The following is a 13,829-nucleotide window of genomic DNA, read 5'->3' as shown; positions in this document are numbered from 1 at the left end:
AGAACTAATATATTCATCAAGGAAGTGTGGGCAAAGCAACAGATAGACACAGTGGCCCCCCTTTTAACCCTTGTATGGTGTTCGGGTCTGTGAGACCCATTTTCATTTTTTTTTCAAAAGAAAAATTAAACAATTAATTATTTTTTCAACCTGAAATTCATTGGCTTTGGCTTATTTTCTGTGAAGAACATAAATCCGAACTAATTTTTACTGACCTCATACTGTACCTCCCCCCACGCATTTACATTACATACAAGGTGTTCGGGTCCACTGGACCCAGGTCTAATAAAAGTGTTGAAAGTGTAGGTCCTGTGTTCCCATACTCTGTCTTCCTCCTTTCTGGTGCTGCTGATAGTGTTTTCTTCCCCTCCTGCTCCCGCACAAAGTTGCAACATTGTTGAAAATTCAACTACCAACACCGTCTGCTCTTACATTCCCACACATTTTACCCTCTTTCTTGAGGAATCCAAATTTTATTTTCTCATACCCTGTCCCACCTGCAAATTAGGGGCATAATACTATAAATAAGACTTTGCCAGTGTGGTTCCTCATCACAGCTGATCAAGATGGCAAAAGATTATCTGCTGTGAGGGCCATCCAATTGATTTTGGAAGAGAGAGGGGCTTCGGATGATGATGTTGACAAAGAGGTTTCAGAATATTTCACATTTCTGAAAATTCAGAGTCTGACAGTGACTTTGAAGAAGAGGTTGAGCCCTATTTAGTAACAAAACGAAGACGAGTACCCCATCTGCAGCCAGCTCCAGGACCAGAACAAGCCCACCAGACAGCAAGTGAAGAAATATGGATGTCAATAACTGGTGAAATTGAATGGTCTTCTTGCCCAAGAAATGAGCCACCCTGCAGAGCTGTTACTGTGATAAGCCAGGGCCAACACAGCTGACAGGTACTCATGTGCAGGACATCAAGTCTTCATTTGAGCTTTTCATCCCAGATTTCATCCAGAAAATTATTCTGGATTGCAGTAATCTAGAAGGAAAGGTGTGTTTTTGGAGAGAGGTGGAAGGAGATGGACCAAATTCATCTAAGAACCCCAAAGGCCTACTTTGGGGTTCTTATCCTTGCAGGAGTTTTCAGGTCCAAAGGGGAATCCACAGAATCTCTGTGGGATGCAGAAACCGGCAGAGAACTTTTTCGTGCATCAATGTCTCTGGAAAACTTACACAAAATTTCCAGGATTATCCGTTTTGATAATCGAGACGACAGACCAGCTCGACGGCAGAGAGACAAGCTAGCTGCCATCAGGACAGTGTGGGATAAGTGTGTGCACCACCTCCCCCTGTTTTACAACCCTGGGCCTGATGTCACCATTGATGAGCAGCTGATCCCATTTAGTTGTGAAACATATTGCTTCACGTGTAAATGTGTTGTGTCTTTCCACTCACTCCATTTGATTATAACTGATTTTTTTTTTTTTTTAACATTTTATATAAAAAAAGAAAGAAATGAGAAGCACATTAATTCATAAATGTGATCTAACAAAGGTAAAGGGAAAAAAATAGCCATGTTTGCTGTTCATATGGCTTGTAATTGGGATGAAGTAAACATCTGTTGAGTAATTTAACATAAAATTGTTTGATAGTGTTAATTTGGAAAGCCAAAACTCTAGCGGGTCCACCAGACCCATGAACACTGGCTGAATAACAAAAATATGAACACCACACAAGGGTTAAACAAGAAGAGTTTACCTATTTGGTAATCATTATGACCCTGTTGATAGCTGATATACAGATCTGTGTCAAATTACTTTTAAAGGCCATTCTTTGGAGTTAATATACTTTAGTTCTTGCCTCTCGGGTGTGGAAACAAAAAGTTCTGCACAGGCATTAACGTCAGCTTTTCAGGTAAGCCCGAGAGCTGAGGCCTGACTTTGTGGTGTGTCTTTAAAGGGTTACCTTGGGCCATAGTAAGCCTCAACAAGCTAAGCGCCAGGCCTAATGAAAACACTGTGACATCTGAGGGCGAAAAGGCATTATGGGTCTAAACTACAGGGGTTGTTTTAACATGCAAATGACAGAAAATGATGGTTATCACAAACACCTTTCAGACACACTAAATGCAGGTCTGCTAGCCAGTGGGCCTCGAGTCGAGAGAAACAAGCAGAACGTCAAACACTGATGGTGTGTTGGACATGCAACATATGGGAAAACATAAAAAATACTTTTTCTTTTATTTTGCTCTGGACAAAGCAGAAGATAACTGTGGCACTTTAGCAGAAAAACACATGGTTCTATTTATACAGTAAGGTGCGGACTAAGAAGATGGCGCTATCATATCAGCTACGAAGGTGTTATCTTTCACAGCACATCACCTAGATCTTCTAGCATGGAACCCGCGCCATATTGAGGAAAATTAAACCCGAGAGCAGCAAATGAGCTAAAAGCATACAATTTTTCATCATCTCGTTTGGAAATAAACAGTCACATGCGCACTAATGAAAACTGTTGCACTCGAGGTTTTCATCTGTGCAGAAAACCTCTCCAGAGAATTGCATTTCCACTTTGATACAAAAATAATGAGAAATGAGAAGTTAAACATAGAAGACCAACAATAATTAAAGATGTAAAAGACGCTATCGGAGTGAGTTAACATAAAAATAAATCTTGGCTACAATAGAAAGTTGTTCTTAAAGAAAATATTTAAAGCCACCTGGCAGTTGTAAAGTTGTTAAGTCATTACCCTCTTATCGTTTTGTTTTACTAAACTGATCATTGCGTAAGTTTCATAACCAATTGCCAGTTATAACAACCTAATATTATATAAAAGGACTTAAACCATCTTTTATTATTTGAACAGTTAGTGGTTCACCAGAGTGACAGGTCTTTGCCTGTGGCAAGCTCAGTGATGTGTTTTACAGGAAGTTTTTGGCATGGTACACTTGGTCAACCTTTTTTTAATACCAACTCAATAACTGTGCTCGGGTGTGGTGAGTTGCAGCTGCGGTGTATTGTGAATGTATTTGTTATTGGAGTCTGCATGTATATACATGCAAGCACACGAAATGCAAGCTGGGTTTTGCTTGAAAGAGAGCCTGAATATGCACTAAATGTTGGTCTGTCTTTTCTGTTTAGGGGTTTGATATGTGGAACTTTTTAAATACAATACTGTGCAAAAGTCTTGAGTCATCCCTCATTTTAACATTTTTCTATGTTTCCAAAGAGTCTAACGTTCTGGTCATTTTTTAAAAACTGGTCTTGAGTAATAGTTCTGCAAGCCACTTGTAAATCCTAATGAATTAAGCCTTAGCCTGACGTTCTTGACGGCTCCTCCTCAAATAAATCCGCACTTCTTAACAAACAGCCTCACCAGACTATTTATTAAACTTCACAGAGGCTCTTTACTTTGACACCAAGCTATTTATGAACATCGTGGCAGTGCTACGTTTCACCCTGAACGCTTACAAAACGATTAAAAATGATGCGAGGTGATGAGAGACAGAGAGGTAAAAGGAAACTGTGAGGCTCTCTCAAATAAATGACATTTTATTATAATAATTATCCCACCTTGTTGAAAAATAACTAAGTTGTACATGGACACTAAATACTGCTCAGAATAATGAATTAGGAAATCAGTTTAACTCACTATGGTGTTCTTGTGAACTACAGAAAATGAAATTTACACAAACACACTATTAAATATGAAAAAATGCAGTTAGGCTCCCATCAGTCATTTTAGCATAATTCAGCTGAAGGGCTGAACCAGTGTTGCGTCTACTCAAAACAGACAAATTCACAAAGAAACAATTTTAAACTGCACCTTTTGGCACACACACACACGCACACACCTACACACACACACCTACACACACACACACACACACACACACACACACACACACACACACACACACACACACACACACACACACACACACAATTTGTTCCAATTCTTTAGCTGAATCTTTGAAAAGTGCTAAAGATAAAGCAATTTGACAAGCAGAAAATAGTATTTTTGTACCAACAAGGTGATTCGTCAATAGCTAAGGACACATGCTGTGCAGCGTGTCCTCTAAAAAATTGAGGATACTGAACAAGTGGAGGATGAAAGAAGAAGTGTCAGGCCTAAAAATCTATCCACAGCAGATGAACAGCATTGGAAAGTGAGAGAAAAAAAATCCAGCAAAAACCTGACACAGGACCTGAGAGATGAATCTGGCCTTTCATTTGATCAGTCTACTGTTCAATGAAGCCTTATCAAAAATGGTCTCAGTGAAAGGGTGATTGGGTGCAGGACAGAAAAACACACAATGGAGCATTGTTAGTCATGGATTGGTTCCTCCAGAGAGCAAACCAAAAAGCAGCAAACATCCAGAGAAGAGCTTTAAATGTCTTTCAAGAAGCCTGGACTTCAAATCCTAAAGACGACTTAAAGAAATTACAAGAAAGCTGCCTAAGACAGCTCAGGCTGTGTTGAAGAATAAAGGTTTCAAATATTGCTTTTGCAAACTATGCAAAATATAAAGAAATGAAGGGTTGCAAACAGGATTGTATACCTCTGAACTGGAAATCATGGGTGAGGTGGTACTGCTGTACTACTGTACCTGTGTGATGCTGGTGTTTTAGGAGCAGATGTCACATTATAGGCCTGTAAACTGAAACATGAGGCCACTGTTACCCTCCCTTATTATATTTTCTTATTACATGTGTGTAAAGGAGCAGTCCAGGTTCAGATGTGCAGTAGATGTTTAAAATGCAGGTTAGGAAAAGTTTCAGAGGGGCATGTGAAGTTTATGTGTGCAGCTTGTTATCAGCTTAGATATGAACAGGTCATAAATCAAAATTTTAACGTTAACAGAGTGATCTGTTTTAGAGAATTTGAGCATTTTCCTACTCATTATTATGAGAGAGACTGCAGCTGTAACGCCACACTTGGATATTGTTGCAGGTGGAGCTGGTTCATCGTTTACACAAAGATTTATCCCAGCAGATCACTCACATACGCGCGCCCACACAGACACAGAAGACTTTTGATATGAGACCAACACATGGAAACCAAGGCCTTGAGGCAGCCTTGGCATTTTATGGATCTGAAAGACAGATTGAACTCAGATGGTTCAGGATTTATGATGCAAGGCGAGCAACCTGAGGGACAAGCCAACTCCTCCCTGTGCTGGCAGCCACTAGTGATAGAGAGATTTACAGTCGGGATATTACAGCTGATTGCTCATAAAGCATGGGAAAAGTAAAATGTACAGCGAGCAAACAAATTTCGTGTTCTTTTGCAGAGCATGAAGCCGAGTTGAAGTGTCGGACGTTTGGAGTATATGTTTGACAAAACAGTTCAAAAACCTCGATCTAACAAAGATATTATAATAAAGATGTTTTTGGTGTTTGTCCACACTTCGTACTGTAGTTAGTATGTACAGTAAATCTGGAAGAGGTTGAATTTTCAACGGGCTGTCAAAACCCAATGAAATATACATACACTGCACAGATTTGTAGGGCACTGGTGTGTTTATTCAATGCTAATGAGCGCGGTTAGCCTCGCTGAGAGAGTTCATGATTGTTAATGCCGTATTTGTATTGGCCTCACACTACTCCTTCATGCTTTGTTAAGACGGGATCAGTATATTATTCAAATTAATGTTTTTACGGACATATGGCTGAACAGAATCAAGGTTGCGTGTTTGTCTTTTTTCCCCAGGTTTGTTTTCAAATGACTGAACCAAATGTAAAAAACAACCTCTTTGTCCTGCTGAGATTTCAGGAATGTAGAAAGCATCATCCATGGTGAAGAGCTTAGGTGACAGACTGACCTTATTTCTCTCAACCCTGAGCTGAACTCCATTAAGGGCTGCCTCAAGTCTGTAATTTTACCGACAGCCTCTTATCATGTTTGTCTTGTCTCTTCCTCAGGGGGTTGACTGCTTGCCCACAGACAAGCTTTACTTCATTTCAGCTGGCTCTCCACAGAGACATCCGTGACTGGATAAAAAGTTCAACTGGAAGATTCGAAATTTACTTTGTACATCTCTAATCACAGCATTTCAGAGAAAAGTAGCATTTAATTCTTTCCCTGGGAATGTCTGAGTTATGTTTTCAATGGAGTGATTGCATGCACGCTAAACTTTACTTTATGAAACTAGACGGATCAAAGAGGGTATTTTTAAAAAAAAATATTTTAAGCAACATTTTTGACAGTGATTGATTTTCATTGATTGTGGGATATTATTTTACTTATGCACACTGCTTCAGTGGTTAAATCCGACATACTTGTCTAATTTTCTTGCACAGCTATTATTTGAAATCCGATCAATTTTATGAGGGGAAGATGTTTTTGAATACCCCAAAATGTATAGCTTAGTACTGCAAATGCTTAGCCCTGGAGCCACACAGCTTTGTCATCTTAGCCCAGATCAAAGCGAACCTGTCCAGTCTGACAGGAGCCAAGGCCCTCGATGAAGGCTCTGATGAGCTTGCAGTTGGAAACCAGAACTTAGTCAGCACCACGGGTGGCATGAGGCCGCAAGAGGAAGCTTTGGGTACAGTAGTTCTTAGAGATGCTCCACAAATGCGAAGTGTGATCCATATGAAGTCCTAATCGGAAAATGATGAGGGAGATAAAAGAAGCTCTAAAGATGAAGCATGACTGGAATGTTGAAACAAAAGCACAGGGAAGGACATGTGGTGCTGAGCATAATGCGTCTTTAGAGGACCTCCACCCAGACGGAGCTTCAGTGAGAAATTTGTCTTGGCCCCAGCCTGAATTTCTTGTGACCTCAGAGCGCTGCTGACATGCCATGTTTCTTTATTGGAAAATAAACACTGGCTGAGAATAAAGATAAAAAAATGAAGTCACAGAAATAAAATAAACGACTTATGAAGCTGTGTGACAGTATGTTCAGTTTTATGGAGTCTGTGCTTTGAACTAAAATTTTAAAAAGTGCATATGATTTAGAGAGATTAATGAAAACTCAAGTATAACATATTATTTATCAATAAAATTTGGATGTTGAGTTAAAAAAGAATAAAATTGCACATTTTCCATTATCATATAAAGTTTATTCAGTACGGTAATAAACACAATTCATCACAGAGCATAAATGGCAGAATCAACATAAGTTTTGAGTATAACTCATAATGTCTGCATGCATAAACCTGAGATGTGCAGGTTAAGAAAACTCTCTGAACTTCCAGTTTAATTTACAGAAAGCCTCCCTTGTTTTTCCTCCCTTATTTATAACTGGCTTCACCACTTTGACTCACAACCCTGGCATCTGATCTGCTTTGCTTTCAAAAGGCCACATCGTAAATTCCTAGACCTTGATATTTTCCCTAATTTCCCACAGGACTGTAATGATGCAGGCTTCTTTGTTGAAAGCACCTGTTCTCTGCTCAGATAATGGGCTACATTTCCATCCAGGATATACTCCCTAAGGGACACTGCAAACCTTAGACTTGAGGGTATCTAGTTGCCACGATTGCCAATGAGCGTTCACTGCAACCTTTTGAACGCTACCAGTCAGTTGTGCTCTCTGGCTGGTAGGATCTGTTTATGGAAGTGGTCAAATAGCAAGGTCGTGTTATCTTTTGAAGTTTTTTTTTTATCTGTGTACATTATGATAAAGCAGTCATCAGGGTCAAATATACTCAGCATGAATGTCTCAGGGATTTACTTCAGAGCCATGCACATTCCACAGTCTCTCCTTGCCATGTGTCACTTTTTGTTTTCTTTAAAGTTATGCAAGTACAGTCACTCTGAAGCAGCAGGTGAAAATATGATAAGATTTCTGAATGAAAGCATTCCTAAACAAGATAAATTACATTTTATTTAAACTCAGATATCAAAGGTAGTCAGCCGATAAGCCAGCTTGTTAACTAGTAAACATTCAGTTTATCATACACCGTATCAGTCTCCTGCAAATAAGAGCTTTTGTTTTAGAAATCTTCTTCTAATGTTAGACATTAAAGCTCACACTTCTTACCCAAAATATTGTACCATGACATTAACTAAGAAACGAAGAGATGGATATATTTTTCTAAATATCTAAACATTTGATTCATAACATTTCAATTCAATTCACCTGTATTTATACGGGGATCATATGGTAAAAGCCTACAATAGTAGATTTTAAAAAATCCCCCAAGTTCAGACTTTTCTTCTTTAGCAATCACTTGGAAACAGTGCAAATGAAGAACTCCCTTTAAACAGGAAGAGGGAGGGGCAGCCATATGCTGTTACGGTTGCGAGGTCAGGGACAACACACACAAACAAAAGAGAGAACATAGGAAAAGAGGATAAACCACAAACTGTGAAAGAGAGGCAAAAATGACAAAAATGTAATGACATACTGGCGTGCTGCATAAACACATGGGGAGTTAAAAGATGGGAGTGGAGAAGAAGTGCTTCATGGGAAGTCCCCCAGCATACCTAAGAGATGGCTCAAGGTCACCTGATTCAGTCCTCACTGGAACATCAATTACTGTCAAAAAATTTGTGTTTTTGTTTTTAATCAAACCTGTTTTGCTCACGAAGATGGAAAAATAATACAGGCAACTGAGCAGACTATAACATAACAGCTGAAAAGTTGTTTTCGCTGCTGTCCTAAGCCTTGACACTATGAAGCTGCAAATGTTAACCTCAGTTCCAGTCACTTTGGACATTAAATGACTGAGCATATTATGCTTACGTACAGAAAGGTAAACGTGACAAACACTGCACCGCTGTACTGTCCCTACACCTTGTTTAAAATAATCAAGTGAGAACCTTATTGTCTGGAACTGTCTGGGGTTTATGTTTAAAATGTGGTAATAAAAACAAAAATTAAAACAAGAAAATAAAGGTTTTAAAAAAAGAACTAAAAAGAAAATGCCAACCAAGACTGGTAGAATTCAGTCTTGATGGATGAATCATGGGTGATCACAGCTAATGTGGCTCAAGTAGAAAACTGACAGTAAGAGATCATAACCTACAGCAAGCCTTTCACTTACTCAGGTGCTGTGAGCCCTATTTTGAAATTTACCTCTTTAGTTCCACTTAAAAGGCCTGTCAATAACACACTTTATATACCATTAAGAGACTTTGGAACACACTATCCGATGGATAGTTTGTGTGGGCTTTTCCAGGCTATGACGGTCATTTTCTCAGTGGCTGTTAGAACCTGAGCTCAGCTTAGATTTCTAACTTTTATGAACATGAAGCAAAGATATGTCGAGCTGGTAGGCGAAAGCAAATGTATCTGATATTATTTAAAATAAATCTGAAAGTGAGGTGCTAAAACTGTATCATAACAGATACTGCAAACTTGATAATGAACTGGTAACCGTCTGGATATTGCCGAAAAATGAAAATTAAAGAAAAAAAACATCAAACAACACAGATGATTCACAGCCTTTTTTGATACATGCGAAACAGCTGCCAGAGGAACTCAAATATTCTCAGTACCCTTTTCTTTGTGAGTTCATTGTTGATGACTTGTTTCTTATACTGAATACTCTACCTTTTGTGCCACTGGGAGAAACCAGTGAAACAAAAGGCTGTGGTCTATGTGCAGCAAAATACAAGAAGCATCCTTATAGGGTGAAAGGAGGTCAGAACAAATACACCATGTATGTTTTAGTTTTTTATTTGTCTAAGAGGAGAAATTAGACAGCGACTGCATCCAGATACACCGCTAACTCTATATATACTCTCCAAAAAATTGCAAAAAGCATAAATGCGTCTGCATCTTTTTGCTGTTATTATAGCCACACTGACCAATATTAAAAAAGCTAAACGTATAATGGGATTTTTAGCTTGTGCAGGACTTGGCAGGGCCAGAACATCTAAGCCTGCCTGAGCTTTCCAACCTGTCACAAGGCTGTTTCCATGTCCAGGAGGACATCAGTATGGGATAAGACTTTTTCTACAGGATCAAGTGAGGAAATCCGCTCAGGCTACGGTGGCTTTTCCTTAAGAGAAGATAAGATGGTCTGTAGCACGGCTCCAGACAATTTATAGACATTTTAAATGGCCTTAGCTAGAGTCAAAGACCTTGAAGGAAGACTAATGGAGTCAGAGAAGTGTCTTGATCGGCCTCTCAGCTTACCTAATAACCCTGTCATTAGATTGAAGGCTTTGCGTGTGTAGGATCTCGGTCATCCCCGCTGTTATTTGCCTTTTCTAGGACAGAGTGCCGGATGAGATCATCCATCAGTCGACTTTACCCTCTAATTGGCTCAGATCTCTGACATCTGCAGGTTGCTCCAGTAGAGACTCTTGTGCAATGCCATGTGTTTATGTTTATGTTTGTATTTGTCTATATGTACACATTAGATATCACCATAGACGGCACACAGGATGCACAAGTGAACACGCACGCAAGAGCACACATGGTTTACGTCTCCACCTGCTTCCCTCTTTCTTCACACAACTGCGAGGATGGTGAAAAGAGGTTTCTGAAAAGACGTTGACAGGACAAGGTGATAAGCGAGCACGGGATAAAGCAGTGCCATTGAAGTTCTATTGTGCAGGCAGATGTTTAATAAGACTCAGCTTTAGGGTTCTTTTTTCACCTGGCAGTAAAGTAACAGCACTCTTCACTAATGCGAACAGTCACGACGTTAAACGATTCTATATTTGAACTTTCTGCTTTTCTTAATTGCATTATAATTGCAGACTGGCAACCCAAATACACAAAAGGAAGATAAGGTTGCATTTGTTTATAACAAGAGTACACATTTTAGTGGTTAACACACACACACTGAATCCCATGATTGGAGTAGGAGTGTGTGCTGAGACACAGGTCTTTATTTGACTGTCTGGCTTTCATGTATGAGCTGGGTGCTGTTTATGTCATCTGTTTAGGCTGCAGAATAGAAGTCTGTTAACACAGTCCAGGATGTGTAGAACAAGTCAAGCGCTCCCTTTAGTGTGTCCACTTTGCTTTTCATCGACCCTTGTGAAGTGACACAGAGTGCAGAGTGCGTGTGTGTGTGTCTGCTGGATATTGTTTATTGTGAAGGATGACAGATGGAACAAATTAACACACACTTTTATAGAAATCGGAAAAAAACAACAACAAAAAAACGTGCTTGGGCACCTTCTGTGCTCGTGTGTGTATTTGTGTGCATCTGTGTGTATCCTCCCTCAGGTGTCTTTTGTTCTAACTCTAGGTTTCATCCTCCCAAAACTGTGCACCACTTTGAAGTCTGTCAATCCCCCCAGCATGGAGACAAAAAGGAGGCCTTAGAAAAAGCTAACAATAGGGCTTATGCCCTCTTTGAAAACTGCTCTACAGTGTTTCTCAATCACAAGCAAATAAATGATCAATGTGATAATAGTTTATCTTTATAGCTCTTTCAGTCAAATTACCAGTGAGCTGGCTACACATCTATACAGATGCTGTAGTATTGATCATATTAAAACATATGGGTGTTCTTGAGCAGCTAGTGCCTTGATACATTATATATTAATGCTGATCTTTCTTTCCTTTTTTCTTTGGCTCTTTGGCACAAGCTTCAGTCTTGGCTTTTCTCCCACGGGTCCTTCACATTTATAAATACACGTACAGCCTACATTCATTTATACACAAACATCATAAAACAAAGTGGCTAGAGTTTGTAAAAGAGCACATAAGAGATCCTCTCTTAACATCACATTAATATCAAATAAAATACTAAACAGGATATATACTAAATCTGTGGGCGTTTTCATTATTAGCTGCTAAGTATTTTTTCCAGTGGCTTGAAATGTGGCTCAAGTCAACTCAAGTCAACTCTAAGCGGCTGCATTACACAAGGCGAAATTCTATGACTTCTGAAATTTCTGTTAATTTTTGGACTAATTCAAACTTTTGTCACCTCCATATATAACAATACTTGATCTGGTATGGACTGCAGTGCCCCTATGATCCTAGCTTATAGATTGGAGGCTAATATAAAAGGTTCATGAGCTTAAGTAGCACACCTGGGTCTCCCAGCCTATTAAAGTCAATGCATTCAAAACATTATTATTATTTTATTTAACCAGAGTGGTGTGATTTATGTAGGCATTGCTGTGTGATAGGACAACTTTTCTTGCACACCCACCAAAATGAGAGCACACATGCTTCCAAGCCCACCGGTGACTACACACATCCTTTCAAGGAAGCATTTCATTCATCCCCAAAAAATGGAACAAAACAAAACACTGTGCACCGTGTTCAGGTTTGAACGTGCCCCTGGCCTCTCTCTGCCATCCACCAGGCATCGGCCTTCTTGTGTGTTTGTACCTCCAACAACCCAACAACACATACGACACACATCCACTGACATTTGATGTTTTGAAGTTTTGGTAAAGTTTTAATAAATTCCACTTTTTTATAAGTACATTTCATCTGTGAACTCCTGGTTCTCACTCTCCTTGAGCCAATTTGTGACAGGGAACATTACATGAGAAAACTAATTTATCCCCTTTTTATTCTGTTTATCTGATGCTCATCCATATGAGTGTTCCAGTCTGTTTACACTTGGCAAAAACAGACTGAATTTGTCAGTAGAACTTTGGCTTCAGCCAAGTTAGATAAACACATTGTATCTCTTTCAAGACAGCAGTGTAGTAGTTTTTCATTGTTATACTTACTTAGATAGTTTTCCCATTTTGTGAGCTCTGGATGTGGAAAATGTCTCAGTGACATATCCACATGAAAACAGCATTACCTTCTTTCATTTGCACGTCAAATGAACACGTTTTTTGGACTTTAACTTTACTGCTGATGCTTCGATACTTGAACTCAACAGTTCAACTTCCACTCAGCGGTACAAGTACACAGAGCAAAGATAAACATGATCTGTACACAAAGTGGAAAGGGCAAACCACAAGTGCATAGCTCCAACCAAGCCCCTTGGTGCACACAGTTTCCCAAACAGGTTATCTTGTGCCCGTGTCCTGTGGAAGTGCAACTATTAGGATTAGAAAACACACACACAGTTAGCCGCACACCACACGCATATCATATATAGCAGTGTCTGAGAGATGAGATAAGGGGCTTAGATGAAGGGGGAGGGTGGTCTCTGGCGAAACTCTGACTGACATGGCAGCTCTGGGGTAATCTTGCTAATCCTCTGCTAGCTCAGGGGTGCAGTGGGACTGGAGGCCTTTGACCCTGCACCAGAAGGAGGTGCTAACACAAACACACTGAAACAAACTTTTGTGCTTCCAAATTTACAATCACACATCTTCATCGTTGTCGTGACTTGCCGTGGCCTCACCCCCACACCCTTAAGGGGTAAATGATTAACTTTTATGGTTCGTGATACCGTTTGTTTGTGTGGAACTACACGTTCACATTTTTGTGGCGTTAGCAGGGCCGTTAGGAATCATTACGAGGCCAATTAAAGGTGACTCACGTGAACCGGTTATAGCACAGAAATGTGGGAGGCTGGCAACAAACAGCTGATCTTTAATACACGTTTTTTACGGTGTTAGTTGGATGTATGCTTGTGTCAGTAAGTTCTAAAGTTATAAAATGGCTTGATCTCCCTTGACAGAAACACGTATGTAGTAATGTGCTTCCATTTGATCAGTAGGTATTTAAAAATCACACGGGTCAAATGTGCAAATGAGATAATAGCGTAATTAGTATTCCCTTGTTTTTAAATAAATAAATAAAAACATTTTTGATCTATTTCTATTTAGTTAAAATACAAATAAGAATTACCTACTGCTTTCCTTGGTGGTTCCCTGTGCTAAAGTAAGCCACCTGTTTAACGAAGGAGAATTTAGATGATATGTAAATTAAATTGTGCCTTACACCAAAGAGAGACCTCCTCTGTTATTATAATCATAAATACTTCAGCTTCATTCTTTCATAACAAATTATTTTATTTATGTATTTATTTATTTTTTAAA

The sequence above is a fragment of the Neolamprologus brichardi genome, chromosome 4, assembly GCF_056152115.1.
Source record: "Neolamprologus brichardi isolate AB-2024 chromosome 4, ASM5615211v1, whole genome shotgun sequence".
In the NCBI taxonomy this organism is placed as follows: Eukaryota; Metazoa; Chordata; class Actinopteri; order Cichliformes; family Cichlidae; genus Neolamprologus; species Neolamprologus brichardi.
The sequence above is the reverse complement of the archived record's forward strand: the minus strand, read 5'-3'. Positions refer to the sequence as shown.